General features: G+C 47.4%; 1 protein-coding gene across 2 annotated transcripts in view; it reads left to right on the top strand.

Annotated features, from left to right (window-relative positions):
- Positions 1 to 16232, top strand: part of LOC131209799 (uncharacterized) — a 190777-nt gene that overhangs the window by 11970 nt on the left and 162575 nt on the right. The window contains exon 1 of one of the 2 annotated variants that reach the window (XM_058202940.1): positions 12018 to 12042. The exons of the other annotated variant lie outside the window; for it this stretch is intronic. The gene's annotated coding sequence lies outside the window, so the exon portion shown is untranslated. Of the gene's footprint in view, positions 1 to 12017; positions 12043 to 16232 lie in introns of those variants that run through there. 2 annotated transcript variants of the gene reach the window in all.

Below are 16232 nucleotides of genomic sequence, written 5' to 3'. Positions count from 1 at the left end.
ATCATCGTGGCCGTGCCGTTTGTCGTTCGATTGGCGCACGTGTTGATAATGTTGATGCCAGCGAGTGGTGTCACCGTCAACGGCTTCCGCAACCGCCACGTGGCTACCTATCGTTATGGTGCGTGTAGCCCGACCAGTGTGGTTTCAGTTTCAGCGCCCTTCGCTCGGCTTCTTAGCATGCAACGCGACGGGGATGATGCGGTGACAGACCCGCTGAAAACCACCGAGACCGACCATCATTATTGGGCAGGTCGGGCGAGTGAACCAACATTGGCTTTACGCGTCGCGGGGTCTCGGCCGGTGCAATGCAGACATGTCGAATGCATTCCGTGGCAAATGTGGCGATCTGCCGGTTTGTGCGTGTTGTCCTTCGTTAGTCCGCCGATCTAAGGTTCCGATTTTGGGTTGCGCGGCAGGATTCGATTAGTCGAAATCAACAATTATGGATTCGTCCCCCGGGCGTCGCTAACAAGGAACAAAACTCCCTGGTTAAATCACTGCGCGTTGGGGGAGCCTAGGTTCTATCGAAGGTTTGTGCTCCAATCACACCACAATGTACCATTGATATGGTCCTTTTCGGTGCTCAATTTAAAAGTTATACACATTTTTTAAAGCACGATTTGAGTGCTCCGTGTTTAGTAGTTCAATGATGGTTCTCCACTGCCACGGTCCAATATGTGCTGCTTCAACGCCTGATGAAGCAAGGGAACGGAAACGGTAAACCTCAAATGCTAACCCTCATGCTCTGCGCGGTGGTGCTGATGTAATCGATTGATCTTCTCGCCCGTCGATAGTTGTCTGGTGCGTGATATACGCTCGACCTGGACGACAACGGGCTACGCCAGAGCGTGGACGTGAAAGGTGGCAAAATATGCTACGCCCTGCGGATATCGCTTGCGAACCGGTTGAACGGTTCCCATCGCTGCCGTCGAGTTGTATCGGCTGGTCATTACTCACATGTCTGTCTTTTTCACTGCTCACTGGCTCTACATCACTCCGTTTGCTAGTTTCCATAAACTGAGAACGATGAGCAAGAGAGAGATAGGAGTGAGAGAGAGAGAGAGAGAGAGAGAGAGAGAGAGAAAGAGGAAGCGGGTGGGGTATATTTATTCGGTGACAGTTGTCTGTCAGTTTATATCGCGTCTATTTAATATCTTCGCATCGCTTTCATCGCAAATGGGATTCACGGAGCGTACGGAGTGCGATGTGAGGACAAATCAATCGCAGCCTGCCATGCCACGCACGCCACGTTCGCCGTTCACATTTGAATGTCTGGTGCGCGATGTCTCGCTGGTAGGACCACCCGGTGCACCGGGCCGGTCCTGCCTGCCATGGCGGCGATGGATTAATCGAAAACTCTGCAACAGCTAGGCTCCAACCGGTGCTCGCTCGCCACGTTTCCCTCCCGTATCGGTTCGCCAGCAAGTTGACCTAATTTCTTCACCGATGTACGGAGACGGAACCTTTAAAACCGAGTACCGGGAAGTGCCAAATCAGTCAGCAATTGTTGCAAATGAAGTGTCCCGCAAGGGAGAGCAGCGGCGTATGTAGCGAGATCCTAGCGGCCAAACACGGCGGCCACGCCACCGTTTCGGACCGTTTCGTTTGGCAAATAATGAGAGCGTCATTATTGGAGAAATTTCATTAAGATAAACACCGTGCAGAGATTCGTGGCCTTCGGGAACACCTTGAGATGGCTGGACCTGCCAGCGTTGGCTGACAGGAGGCATTCATTAGGCCAGAGTGCATTTGTCTGTGGGTAAAGCGGCGAGTGCCGCAACTAATGCGAAGCCAGCTCGTTTCGTTTCGGTCAATTGCAAGCATTTCAACAGCTACTGATTTCTCAGGTTTGAAACTATAAAGTCGGACTCTTAAACAGATGACTCTAGCAGTCAATTTAGACCTTTTTGGTTTGCTTTTTCATCAACATAACCGATGTTTTGATAAGAGGTAAAAGGGTTTAGGTTGAAAAAAAAAAATTATTTGATTTACAACTTATCTTTGAAAGGGTTCGACCATGTTTAACTACATCACTTTTGTTAAACTTTTGTGCCTGAAAAAGACGTTTTGCGGCAATTATTATTTTTCTGCTACCTGTTGAAGAAAACTACTACAGAATCGCATAAAAGGATAGTCAAAGGTTGTTTTAGGAAAATCGCAGTACTTTAAGCAGTTTAAAAATGTTGAAATGGCGATTTTGACTGAACTAGCAAAGAGCGTCGGAGGACTCCAAAAACGGACTTTCTGATGCGACAGAAAGGTGTGGTGTATCATAAGCTCGTAGAACTTGATAAACCCGTTAATTCAGATCACTACTGACAACAAATGATCAACCATGAACCATGCATTGATCGAAAAACGGGCAGATTTCTACGAGAATTGTCTGGTGGTCAGCCATGGAGGCGCCTGGTGGGTCACAATGAAAACTGCTCCTGCTGTCCCCATGACACACAAAGCAAAACTGGTTCAGGATACACTCAAATCACTTGGATATGAGCTGCTGTCCCCCACCGCTGTATTCATCAGACTTGGTTCTTTCCGAATATCATTTATTTTCATCGATGGTGCATTTATTTACATGTTCACTCATATTCACTCGAAATAAGTAAGCTTTTGTTTCATCACACTGCAAACAACGCAAGGCGATGCATAAAAGTGCAAGAAAAGTATTATTTTATTTTTCTTAGGGAAATTTAGTATCAAGTAATGTATGTTATCTGTCGAATACTGAGAATCGTATGGCTGGATCACCATAACACTGTCAAAATCAAATCGATTATTGTGTTGTTGAAATTAAAGGAAGGACCCCGTTCGGAACAACAATAATTTGAAGGAAGTACCTTCAGTTTAATGTCTTTAATACAAACCATCTTTAGAATGGAATATTTTCTAGGTCTCGCGACAACCCAAAAATGGAGTTATTTAGATGAACTCCATTTGATCTGTTTAGTGATTGGCCATTTATCCAAAAGGCGGGGGGGAGAGTATGGTTGGACAAACAGAGGTTTTCAATCAATTGCTAACAGACGACGATCCTGCGAATAATTACCACTTAATGGCTTCGTTTAAACCGAAGCAAAGTGTTGGGCGATGGGGAACTTGTGACACTATCGGGGGCCGGAATCGTTCACGGTTCAAAACTTTCCTTAGATATGGGGTTGATTAATCAAATAAGCGCAACCAGTCGGCCGTGAGCGACCCCGCTGCTTGCCTGCCGTGGCACCGGGAAGGGGCCACGACGACAACACCATCGCGACGTCGGGACGTATACATACTGTTCACAATACAATCTGCCGAACCCGAAGTGCCGTGAAAAGTTAGCCCGATTTCCATTATGAGCCAACATTAATCATAACCGCTCGGTGCTGGTGACTGGCGAGGGTTTGCGAGCAAGTTTTGCTTTGCCGGAAATTAACGACACAATAAGTAAGTGCACGTGCTGTGTGCGTCACGTGCCCGCCAGACAGACAGTTTCGGATTGAGCCACTTCGATGTTTTCCGGCAACAGTACGCCTCGGTGGCGTCGGGAACTGGTTGGTATTTTGTTGCCGCAATACGAAAGACTCGTAGAGACACGCCGACGTTCCCAGACGTTTCCATTGCGCAGACCAGAGCCTTCCGATGGGACAATCACGAATAGTTGCACCAGCTGAAGTGCTAGGGAAAGAAGACATTAAATTTGAAAAATGACTTTTCTAATGAATAATTAACCATTGGTGGAAATTAATTGCTTCGAAATCAACAATTACTTTCAATTGTTGCTGTCGGATTTCACACGCGGTTGGAGTAGTCTTTTGAAGAATATTGGCTTTCAAATTCGAATCTTATCAGCTAAGTGTCTGCTCGAAAACACTTTCCACAACACGCTAGATAGTGCGAATGCGAATGTTTTGACGATAAAATTCTAGAAGCGAATGTACAAAATGCGCTCGAAATACCGACGGGACTGTTGGCAAAAATTGTCCGGAAAAGTCACAAACAAGTCCCCGGGCCAGGGTCCCCGTACATTTACCTAACTAACAAGGACGAAATGAAGGATCCTGCAAACAGTCACAGCGGTGGGACCTGAAACTGCTTGTAATGTGATCAGATGTGCAGGTCCCGAGGGTCACAAAAAATCTTCCAAAATACTTGAACCACACACATTTAATCATGTGTCTGAATGGAGGAAACCGTAGAATTCTGACCAATTTTCACCGGGTGTGAATCGTTAACCAGTACCCCACCGGAGCTCGGTTTCGGTACTGGGTTTCGGTGCTGAGGCCAAGAGCTGTGGTATTTAAATCAAAGTTAGTATCACCCACCACAGGGAGGTCCCGCAGAGCGGACCGGAGCAGGTCCCTGCCGGACGTGTAGTTCGCAAGTACGGCAAGCGTGCACCGAACGGCCGATGTTGCTTTGGTGTTAAGTGTCACTTTTGGATGGAACGAAGGGTAATATAGTAGTTGTCGACATGGTTCGATGGGGGTCAACCGTAGACCGTTTGCTGAAAACAGCTTCCCGAAAACAGAGAGTCGATGTGAGTATGTGTGTGTGTGCTGGAGACAGGGGAGAAGCACCGGCGGGGCGGAAGTCGTAGGAAGCCCACCTAGACCAGCTGTGGGGTTCGGGCCACCGAAAGCTCGGTGCTCGGTGCCCAAAACCTCGATGGTACGATTTGCGTCTACGTTTCCCGGTCTCGAAGTTGTAATCCTACCCAAAAACATATGCACTTTTACGTATTCTAATGACTTCAATAATTAAAGTCCTTCGTAGGGATGAGCCTGTCAGTCGGGCGCCGGGTCGGGCTAGCGGGATGCATCGGTGGCGCAGGGGCGACCATTCTGGGATGCAGATTCAGCAAGCCGTAGGCACATTCCGCTCACCCTCCCCTTATCCGCCTGTAGCTGGGGATAAAAGTATGACGTAGGGATTGCTTAGCTGAAATTAGTTTCACTTTACTGGCTTGCTTGCTTACGAGTTTGTCCGCCTCATTGCCATTCCGGCAAGTCACCGGAGTACGAGTTGGAGATGCTGCTGCCCAACACAAGCGCAGGGTGGAAGTAGGTACCCCAGGTCTAGTGGTTGACCAAACGGCCCTGCCCCCTGCCCGGCCTGCCCCAGCACCACGGTACGGCACGGTAATGCGAAGCCCAAGGCAGGAACATCGTGTATCCGGTTTTTATACGTAGCCGGAGCCGGAGGATAGTTTTGCATTTACCGAGCCGGTATACCGGAATGGAAAATATTAACACTCTACAGGCATAGATCCCAAATTTGTCTTCCCGGGAGAGTATAATCGTTTCAATTCCGTCCAGCCTCCGTCCCGCAGCCACACCGACCACCGTCGGCGCCAATTGAAGTGCACCCTCGGAGTGCAATACGAACCGGAAATGGAACGGTTGCCTCGGCTGGCGGCTGATGGTAGCGGCTAACCGTGGAGCAGCCCGGTTTCAGGCCGGGTCCTAAGAAGTTTACTCTACGCACTACGGTCAGATTGTCGTATCCGTGCGGCACGGTTCTCCAAAGACTGTCGAATCCTTTCAATTGCTCAGACATTTTCTGTTTCAATTGCTACTAGGCCTTCAGCCTGACAGGATTGTCCGGCTCGGATGGGACGGGCGTGTGTCTGGTTGTGTGTTTCATACGGTGGCTCAGGGAGTGATTGGGCTTAACGTGCAATCCATGAAGCAGCATCTGAACAGCGAGGGATCCAGGCGCCGATGTACGGTGGGCGGTCGAATTTCTGACTTCTGGAGGAGTAAAGAGGATAAGTGGGATTAGCATTAGTACCGGGGAGATTTTGGATTTAAAGTGATTTTTTCCAGCCAGCAAGTTGTCTGTCCGTACACCTTTCCGGGCTCCCGGGGATGAATTATAAGACCGTGCGGTCCGTTGGAGTGCTCCGGATACGATGATACATGCTTTGGGTGTGGGAGACCGAAGAGGATCAGCATGGCTAGCTTAAGTCTGTGTTTGGTGAGAATTGTAGCGAAAAATTAGCAAAACGGGAACTGGAAGGAGCATTGGATGTGGTTTGCAGACTTTAGAACGGTTGCCAGGGGAAAAGCGTTTCAAATGTGCTTCAAATGCCATATTGGTATGTTTTCTACATAATTCATAGTTTTCATTCTTCAAAGGGATTGTGAGAAGATGCAACTAAAACATTAACTGTGTAGTATAAAGTTATTAAACATTTTGCGAATATTTTCACTGGCCTGGTGTCTGGGGGCTTTTTGTTTTGAAACTGTGTTTAAAGTATTTTATAACTTTATAATATATTTTCCCCCCCTTTTTATAGGCTGTTGAAAGAATTCTAAGACATTTGAATTTCCACGGGCTCCGTATGTTCGATTCTTTTCCATTCATTTTTTTGGAAGAGGCAAACATCGCAGATAAGCCAAATCTCGTCCAAGCAAAACAGCTGTCAAAAATTAACTAATTACTCAAAATGGCCGAATTTTTCACCATAAGTCACTGACATGCGTAGCAACTTAACGTTACAAAATCGAGAATCGGACATAAGTAGCCCGCGTAAGTTCAAATGTTTGATTGAAATGAACTTTCTGAACGGCCCTCGTACTCATTATATTCATCATTTAATAAAATAATGCACTACGGATTGGCCCGTTCTTTAACATAAATATGGTGAGTAAAGTGGACGATCCGATGCTTGGAATGTTACCAAAAGAGTGTTCTTTTGGCAACACTGGTTTTAATTTGTGTATTGACGGCTGGTGCAGTAGTCAACCGGTATTAACTTATAGCCAACACTGCAAGCCGACTCCAGTTCATAGATGATTTTCGGAAATAAAAGTCTACCAACGAAGAGCATTGTTGGAGCAAGGCCGAGAATCTGCGAAGATCTGCACCGATAATTAAATATTTTTATAGGCACATTAAGTAACTCTTCCCGTTCGAGTGATTCGTAAAGCAGTCACATTACTTGCCAACGAGTTAGTAACATTCGAAGAACGATCCATTGATCCATGAATTCGGTGTACGTTTGCTGAAAACTTAGCTTAGGGAAATACTCTCATTCTCATTTTTATGTTTTATTTATCTCATTCTATTTGCGATTCTTAAATCATTCCGGAAATATTATTTTTTCAAACCGCGAGATAATCTTGAATTCGAAGTAGAGTTATGTAGCCGCGCTAATGTTTCTCAGTATTAGACATGAGAAGTGCATTCTTCACATTATCAACCCTCATTAACGTGCCTGACCCTTCTTCAGGGCGCCTGTTAAGGTTGACCTTCTTTGCCAGCATATAATTTCATCATTCCGTATTTGTTCTTGCCGCCAGTTGCTGTATTGTGGGAACAAGGGAGCAAAAAGAAAAACTTTCTGCGGCTACCTGTGCGGTCGGGTTTTTTTGGTGTTTCGCCAGCCCACCAGAAAAAAAGAGGAAGACCCACAATCGGCGCACCTTTCAATAATTCCCACGTGGCGTGATGGGGTGGAAAACTACCCTTGCCCGGCCCCCCGGGTCCGGGCCCACGCCGAAAGCCGAAACGGTACGCGGAAGGTCCTTCTGAAAAATTCGCTACCCAGCCTTGACTCGTTGACTCCGTCCCTCAATACCAACAAGTTCAGTCGGTCGGCCGATCGCTGCCTGGCCGCTCAATTCAGCCCCAGCCTTGGAGCCTTGCCTTGCCGTTTTCTAAGCCCACCGGAAACCCACCGTCACGCAATTCGTTTTACGTTCGTTTGAAAAACCACTCTGCGGAAAACCCATTAACTCACCACTTAACGCAAACTCTTTTTTGTCCCCACCGGTTTTTCTATCCTACTTTCGCCCGCACCGAAACCGCATGGCCTCTCTCTCTCTCACACATTTCTGTTGTGTCCTCTGCCTCTCTTTCTCTCGCACGCGCACGCGGTATCGCACTCGAGCGCCACTTATTCCCTTATCCGACTAACAGACTTTTTCTTCATGTCATAATTGGTTACTTCCTATCGGACGATCATGTCGACAGAATCGCAGCGGCGGCGGCGGCGGCTGAAGGATGATGGCCTGGTGGGATGGTGGCCTTTTTTCTCCCCGTTGGTTGCCTCTACATCACTGTTCGTCAATTTTTCCGCACACTTCACGCTGTAAAGGGGATCCCCAAGAAGGCCATTGGCTTGGCTTGCGACTGGCGTGAAGCCATAAAGAGGGTCACACTGGTGCGTGCCTCGGCCATGAAAACACAGTCCGAGGCCAATGCAACCACCCCTCCGGCATCTGCTCGGCTTATTCCGCGGACATTGAGTCTACGGAGGATGACAGATTGGGTGGAGTGGCAAAGTGTTTGAGGACGGCCCAGGAGGAGGCGACTCCAACTTAAGGTTGCATCGGAATTTTGATTAATTTTTTTGATTAACACAAATTTCTCGACTTTATTCCACTTTACATTTCAATCGCGAACGAAGCAGTTGATGGCGGTGCTGTCAAGTGTTTAGAGCATAATGTAGAGTCTCGCAGTCGTATGCAATACGGGTGGCGGTGTGTCATTCGCACCGGTCTCAGCAACAATCTCGCCGACCCATGACCTGCCCCCACGGAGTTGTTGTTCGTCCATGTGTTCATCCTCGCCAGATGACGTCCTCAGTCACCGACAGGATCGTCGGCTCACTATGGTGCTTCAAGTTCTCACCCATCGGTCAGCTGCCTCTGTAGGGGGGGCGGTGCTCATCTCCACGCGCTGGAAGACCACACAAGCTTAACGACCCTGCGTGACCTGCGGCCACGGCACCCTGCGATGTGGTGAAGAAAAAAGTTACAATTATCGAGCCCAAGCAGATGTTGTCTATTCCATTGGTCTATTTTCCACGTTCATTTGCTGAGAAACTTGGCGGCCAGCTAAAGAAGACATTACGCCTCGCTGGCTCCTGTGGCGGCTGGCGGGATGTTGTTGTCGTCGCCGGAAGATTGTCCTCTTCTCCGATCGAATCGCCTGTGCGCATGAGCTCTTGTAAGGCCCTCTTCGGTCCTTCGGTCAGTATTTGTTTATTTTGCTTGTATAGTTGTCCTGCAAGGATTCACCAAACACACTCGTACACGCATTCGGCAACCGAACCGGATGAACCACTCTGCAATTTCCGACTCCAAGAGAAAGAGAGCGAGAGAGAAACAGCGAGAGAGTGAGTGGCGGTGAGAGGACACCAAACGGGGAGGTTTTCACCGGTTTCTCACTTTTCGGTTCACTGGAAGAAAATTGAAAAATAACAACATTTTTGCGGGGACAACAGTAATTCTTGTTTATGTTTCCGTTTGTGCTCCGCTGACCAATGAAGGGTCGATGACGATTTGGCTGTTCACCCTTATCGGACGGTGTCTCTCATTAACACATGGTAATAGCGGCCAGCCCACATTAAACGTGTTTGATCCTTCTGTTGAGCGGACCACAAAAAAAAAAAACTAAATGAGTTTTCCGAAAGGAAAGGGTTCTTCATTTTGCTTGGGTTCGCCGGTGTCCGGAATTACAGAACGGATTAAAATAGGGATAACTTTTTGTTGCATCCTATACGTTTCTAATGACGATGACTTCGAATATTGTAAAAACGATTTGAGGGATGATCCATTTGCGACCGAAACAACTTGATACACTTCATTTTTTGACCATCATGAATTCAAACTGTTGACTAAAATATAACACAGAATAATATTCACCATTGTAAATTACAGTGACTGTGAACGTACGTTAAACACATCGATACATTTGATGTACTAGGACTCTTGCTCATTTTATACAGGTTGCAGCAACATTTTTATGAGTTACATGTTAAAATTAAATATAAATTTCCATAATATGGCTAACAAAATCCAAAAATAATAATAGAACCAAATAAATAAAAATAAACTTTGGACAGAATGTAAATGAGAAGTCAGCACCAGCTACTCGCCGCGAATGAAAGATTTTCTCATACACCAGTGAGTCGTGCGCGCTCACTTTCTCCCTTTTCTCACGACTTTTCGCAGCATCCGAGCGGGTGCCGAACGCGGACCGCGACCGAACCGAACCAAACTTTCGTCCCGAGCCAATCGGATGAACGCGTGCTCGACGCGGATGCTGGAAAGGACTCCAGTTTGGCAACATCCCGCGATGGTGTAACAACCTATCGGTTGGAGTGTCCTTATCGTGTGCGATCGGTCGGTTCCTCGGTTCTTGGCGTCGGTACGTCGAAAGATTCTGGAGGTCGTGCGCGTACTTTACCGTACGCTGTGTGTTTGATTGTGCTGGAAGCCTGGGGTCACCTGATCTAATCCACTGGCGGCTACATTTCGCACGATTAGAACCGCCGTCCGCAGGAGCAAAAGTACCGCGCAGCTTTCTGGCTCTTGTATTGTCGATGTGAAACGAAACGAAATCGAGTCAATCAACACGCAGCGGCACCGAACGGGGAGAAACTTATTTCCTTAATCTAAGATATATTACTATGGCGATGATTGATGTCGAATGTGATTCAGTACGAATGTAATACAATTTTCCGGAGCACCGAAGCAGAAGGCCAGCAGCGCCACAAGGACAACAGTGATGAATAGCTCGCATAAGGCGTTTTCAACACACCGACCGCCGGCCTGTAACGATAGTATTCGTCATCCAACAGGCATTGCGTAATGCGATCGCCTTTTACACGTCGTCTCCGGTTGTTTTTACTCCTCTGAGAGGTTCTCCATCGGAGTACCATCGTTACTCGGAAATGGAACTCAAAGTCCATTTTGAAAACTGCCAAGAACAGAACACGCGAAAAAGAAGTGAAATCGATACAATGAATGGGCCGCTGGTGGGCATCATCATTAACGGTGATCCTTTACGATTTTGGGCCGGCATCAGATGATTTGCCTGAGCCCCCTAGTTCGGGAGCCTTTGGATTTGGCGGTGGCCAAACGTTTATTGACTCAGTTTGATGGGATTTCATTCGGTAAGCGAATGAGCGAACCTCGCCGAGAAGATTTGTTTCGGTTGGACCAAGCACAACTCAAACAGCAACACGCGGGGTCTTGTGTTGTGCCTGGCCAAGGCGTGGAAAAGCCGAGTCAACATTACTGACAAACGCCTAGCCGGCTCGAGCAAGGTAAACACAGACAGGCATACCATTTTCTTCACGCCAAAAGACATCGCATTTTTCTCGCGTCGCGTTATTTCTTTTATGGAAACTGAAATGGCTTTTCTTCCATGTAAACTTTTCCCGGTTTTGAGGGTGTAGTGTACTTTTCGGAAGCGAACAACGTTAGTGTCCGATTTTTTGGCCGGATCCTCGGGTCCTCGGTCCTGAAGTTTTGTTGTCGCCCAGGACAGTTGTCGTCGTTCGCAGGCATCAGGAAGCGCCGATGCGACGGTGGCAAGCAGTGGCTGCTTTTAAAAGGAAGCACCACATCATGATCGCATCGAAATGGAATAATAGCGGGTCGGGTGTGACAAAAGTCGGGTCGGTTCATAAAACGAATGGTATAGCTAACCGATAAAAATTTACTATTTTTCAGTCGGACAGTTTGTGCAGTCGTTTGGGGCGTGTGTTGCGTGGTGATGGTGATGACGATTGTAGCGATCAATAGTAGCGGTTTGAAGTAGAGAGCATTGGATAGCAACACGAAACGAAAAAAAACGTACGAAACACCTCCAACAAAGCGCCGAGTCCGCAGTATTTTCATCAGATTTTCACCTAAAGTAACCGGATACCGGATAATCCTGACGTTAGAGGCCACCTAGTGAGTGCTGCTTGTGTATTTCTGTGCTTCCAGCAATACTCCCCAGCGTTGGCGGTCTGGCCCACCAACCGAGTGGTCAAAGATAGTTAGTTGATGCGTTAGTGTGTTTGTGTCAGTGCTAGTGCCCTGTAGTAGGGCGGGCACTGGTAAGGAGTGTCGTGACAGAAATGTCAAAGGTGTTCCTCGTATTCGCTTGGTAGGTGCACTTCACACACTGGTGGATAGCAAGTGGTGACTAAAGTCCGTAAAATGGAGTGAAGAAACGATATTTCCCTCAGCGAGCAGAGCTGCACCACGAAAGGAATAGTTGAAACACCAGGACACAGCCAGCCACATCGGCATACAGGAGCACCGGAACTATATAGAGGTTAGCTAAAAACTATATTCTGCAAGTTTTCGTCGTTTACACGCTTCTATAATATTTCGGCTGGTACGCCTCGTATGATAATAGAAACATCGTGTAGCAATTGTTTTCTAATTGAATCCATTCCGTTCCTGCATCATCGTTGTGTGCGAGTGCCGCAAAGCAATTAGTTCGAAGGATTCGTAACCCCTATTCATCCTGGTTCGGTTGATCTTGCCTTTTAAATGGTCCCTGGTCGGCATGCGGCATGCGGAATAGTGCGGAATGTCGTAGGACCGTGGACCACTTCCGTAGCCACGTTTTTCTCCCCGACTGTCGGGGTGACAGAGCGAAATTAGCATCACAAACAGAGGATGGCACTGGCACCTACTGCTCACCACCGCTGACCTTCTCGGTCCGCGGTTATCGTGGCTGTTGCTTAACTTCCGAGAAACGTTTCGAGAAAGGCTTCGAGGAAGGCTTCGAGTACAGGACCTCGACACAAACGCACACATACACACACCTAATTCCCTGGCATACCATTTCACTGCTCATTAAGTGCTGTCCTAGGAAGCCCGTGCCAGCGATCAGCCAGGGTTGCTTTTGTTTCGCCTATGTTCGCGCAGGCGGCCCCGGGTCGGCCCTGGCGGTGGCAGAATCATAATCACGCCTTTGTTGCGGAAATCTGGACAACAATGGCTGCTGGCTGCTGCTGGTGGTTGGGACCAGTCGGTGGACTATCGGCGACGATGAGCGACGATTACCGGGCGGCGCGACGGTCGGTTTGGTCCGTTGTAACGGGGCCGATAATGCGAGGCTCCCGGTTGTCTGTGGGTTGCGGCAGGCGTGTGGCGCTCAGGCGGGGGACCAGTCCTCGAGGGTTTTAAATGTGTCGGTTTTGCCGGTTGCTTACCTAATTAAACGTGGGTTGCGTGGCCGTCGTCGTGCTGTCGCGGTGAGGTTTCTTCGAACCCAACAATGGGTTGGATTAGATGACGGACTGTAATTAGTGATGGGTCGTCCTAGGCTCGTTACCGCACCAGCTTACAGCTGCGGTGTCCTTTCGAGGCCTCGGGACCCGTGGCTCGAATGTCTGATCGATTTTGAGAGTGATGACGGTGTCGGTGATGCTTGTCGATTGATAAGTGAGCAAATGACTTTGCGGTTCGCTGGACCATTCGGCGGACGCTGCGTTACGAGATGATTATATAGCGATTTGTTAATGCGTGCCGAAAAGACATCGATTGAATGAACGAAACACTAATTTTTGATTAAACATTACTGTCGGTGGAACGGTGTGTTCCGAATTTTCCATTATGTAAATGGCCTTTTTATGCTTTCTACGCTACATCACTTATGGAGGCTGATATCAGCAACATTGGGGATCGTTGTAGAGAACGATTTAAATTGAATAAAGAATACTTTATGAACATCAATACTTATCAATGTTATTTTTAAAATGTTGAGAGATAAAAAATGATTTAACTTTTGAATAGATGTATATAACATGTGGGTCGAAAAGTCTCGGGCTTAACACATAGTTGGAGTTAGTCATATTCAGTTAACAGCAACATTTACCATTACGATTGCATGATATTCTTCAATATAAATTTAAATAAAAAAAATAATTAAAATTTAGAGTTATTGTGCTAAGTGACACTACTTGTGATATTTGCAGACGAAGAATCAAAAACAATTAAGTGTTTAAATTTTACTTAGGAAAATGTTTAGAATAGAAAAACTGCTTCTTGATGGGGAAAATACCATTCAAGCGAAGCCATGGCTAAGAAAGTATTATAAGGACTCTGCTCCATCAGAAACAACAATAAAACGTTGCTTTGCTGCCTTCAAACGTGGTCGTAGAGACATCGATGACGCAGGATGCAGTGGACGTCAAAAAGAGACGGTAACACCAGAAAACATAAAAAAAATTCACAAACATCGTTTTGAATGATCGAAAAGTGAAGTTTCGTCAGTTAGCTGACATTGTAAAGATATCAAAAGACAGTGGAGATCAGTGTTAGATTCAAATTGCATGAGCATTCGACTGTGAGAAAGCCCTACTCTGCTGTTGATGGAGATTATCGTGATGAAGAAAGCCAAATTTGAAAAAAGCGTTTTCCTTCTTAAGAGTTGGACTTTTCAACCCATGTATTATTACTATAATCAATAGAACTGATAATATACTTTTCATGCTGCATTTATCCTTAGTACAGACATACAAGTGTTGCAGATTTTTTTGAGCGGTTATTGGGTTGCTGGCAAAAGAACACGATCTAACTTTATTTTATTAATTGCGAATTGTTACACAACTGGGAAAGGTCATCTTTATAATTTAATATTATCACGTCAACAATTCGAAAGGACCAAGCGTAATAATTTCAAGCCATCGTCAAACTTGTCTAAAAGATAGTACTTATCATGAAGCATACGGAGAACTGCAGTACAGTTGAGCGCAATCAATTTTGAGAGAGATTTTATTGTACACAGTTAAATCGGTGTCACGCAGTAAACAAGTGTGATCCCCAGGCAGTGGATTGCTGGACTGGCGGTGGGCTTCGTACGTGCGCCACACAGCATTTCATGCTGCCGACTATGGCTAAATTTAAAATTCTAATTAAAAACTCAACCCTCAACCTGAAATCCGTCGACGGTGAACGATTGTCCTTTTTACTGCCGGCCAGCGCCGAGAAGGTGCACCGCAGTCGGCACGTTGTAATTTATTCTACTGTAAATACCCCCGTAACGCGTACATGTCTAAAATGCGGCCCAAACTCTTTTCCAGGATGTGGCTCAGCCCGGGCGGCGCTGGGTAGCCCACCAAAGTGTACCGTGAAGATAAACAAACGGAGCATCATCTCCGGTGCACGTGGTGCCGGATTTATGTACCGGGAATGCTGAAACGGTGAGATTTGTGCGGTGTTCGTCGAATCCAGTGTGTGAGCACGGTGACTGCCCCGGTTCGGGCTACCCGGCTTTTGAGGCATGCTCAACTAGACTTTAAATATGAAGCCACCCGACGGGCGACGGTCGTAGGTCAGGATAGGCCGTGCCGGAATTTTGTAGGTCACCGAGCGTAGCAGCGGCGACGCATACCATAGCCCCCTTTACGGTTTCCTGTTCCGCAAACTGTGCTCCGCGCACCGAGCTGTTTGGTTGTTTGTCCTTCGCTTCACCCATTGGTGCGGATTGTTAAGTTGACCAATGTCGATTGATTTACAGTACGGCGGCCTTAAAGCCGACTGTTATGAACCCTCGGCCGGTCGAGCATTAATCGTATAATTATCGTATAATTTCTTTGGCTGCCCTGTCCCAGTTGGTTGCCCGTCAGCTTAAACGTCGCAAAGCTTCATTTATTGCGCGCTACCACCGATGCCGCAGCTAATTTGCTGTCCAACTTTCATTTGTAAAACAGCGCCAAACGCCAAATGCGGGAGTGGCCAATCGGTTCGTAGGATTATCTCAAGAAGCGTTGGCGCATTAAACACTTTGTCCACGGTCCACAGTTTGGAAGGGAGCCACGAAACGGGTTCCGGTGCCGTTTCTACCGCCAAATGGTGGGAAATAAGCGAAACATCAACAAAAAAAATACTCCAAAAACATCCCCTCGGCCATCCACGGCTGACAGCGTCGTTATGCCTGGGACCGGCTCAAGTTTCGGTTTCGGCGTGGGGAGAGAGTTGTTTACGGCGAAGCATAGACCCATCGGCACCCCTCGGCAACCGGCGATCCGCGGCGAAACCGGCGAATCCGCGAACCGCCCGGTTTGAAATTGATATGTTTGTTTTAAATTGAATTTCAGATCCACTGCCGTCGCCGCGATGGTGGCACAAGTTTAGTGTCGTTGAGCTTTCCGGAAAACCGGTGGCAAAACAAGCGTCGAGACGGACAGGCGGCGGCGGCGGCACGACTAATGGAGTAAGGCCAAAATCAAGAAATAACACTTGGTGTAAGGCGAAAAAAATTCGGTCGCCTAATGCATCCTTTTTGAGTCCGAGCGGTTCGAGCGGTCCGTTATTTTTTCCTCGCCCAAGTCCGGCGACATTTCCGTGCGGTTAATCGGTTGGGTTTGTGTGGAAAAAGGCGACAAAATAGATTCATAAACTCGACAACCCGGGGCCACCCGGTCGGTTCGCTAAGGATTCGCTCCAAGAAGGAAAAAAAACTGTTCGGTTCAGGGTCCGATGGCACGAACGGGCCCTCGATAAACAGCA

This window comes from Anopheles bellator, chromosome 2, assembly GCF_943735745.2.
Source record: "Anopheles bellator chromosome 2, idAnoBellAS_SP24_06.2, whole genome shotgun sequence".
Taxonomy (NCBI): domain Eukaryota; kingdom Metazoa; phylum Arthropoda; class Insecta; order Diptera; family Culicidae; genus Anopheles; species Anopheles bellator.
Note: the sequence above shows the minus strand (reverse complement) of the source record. Positions and strands in the feature narration are given on the sequence as shown.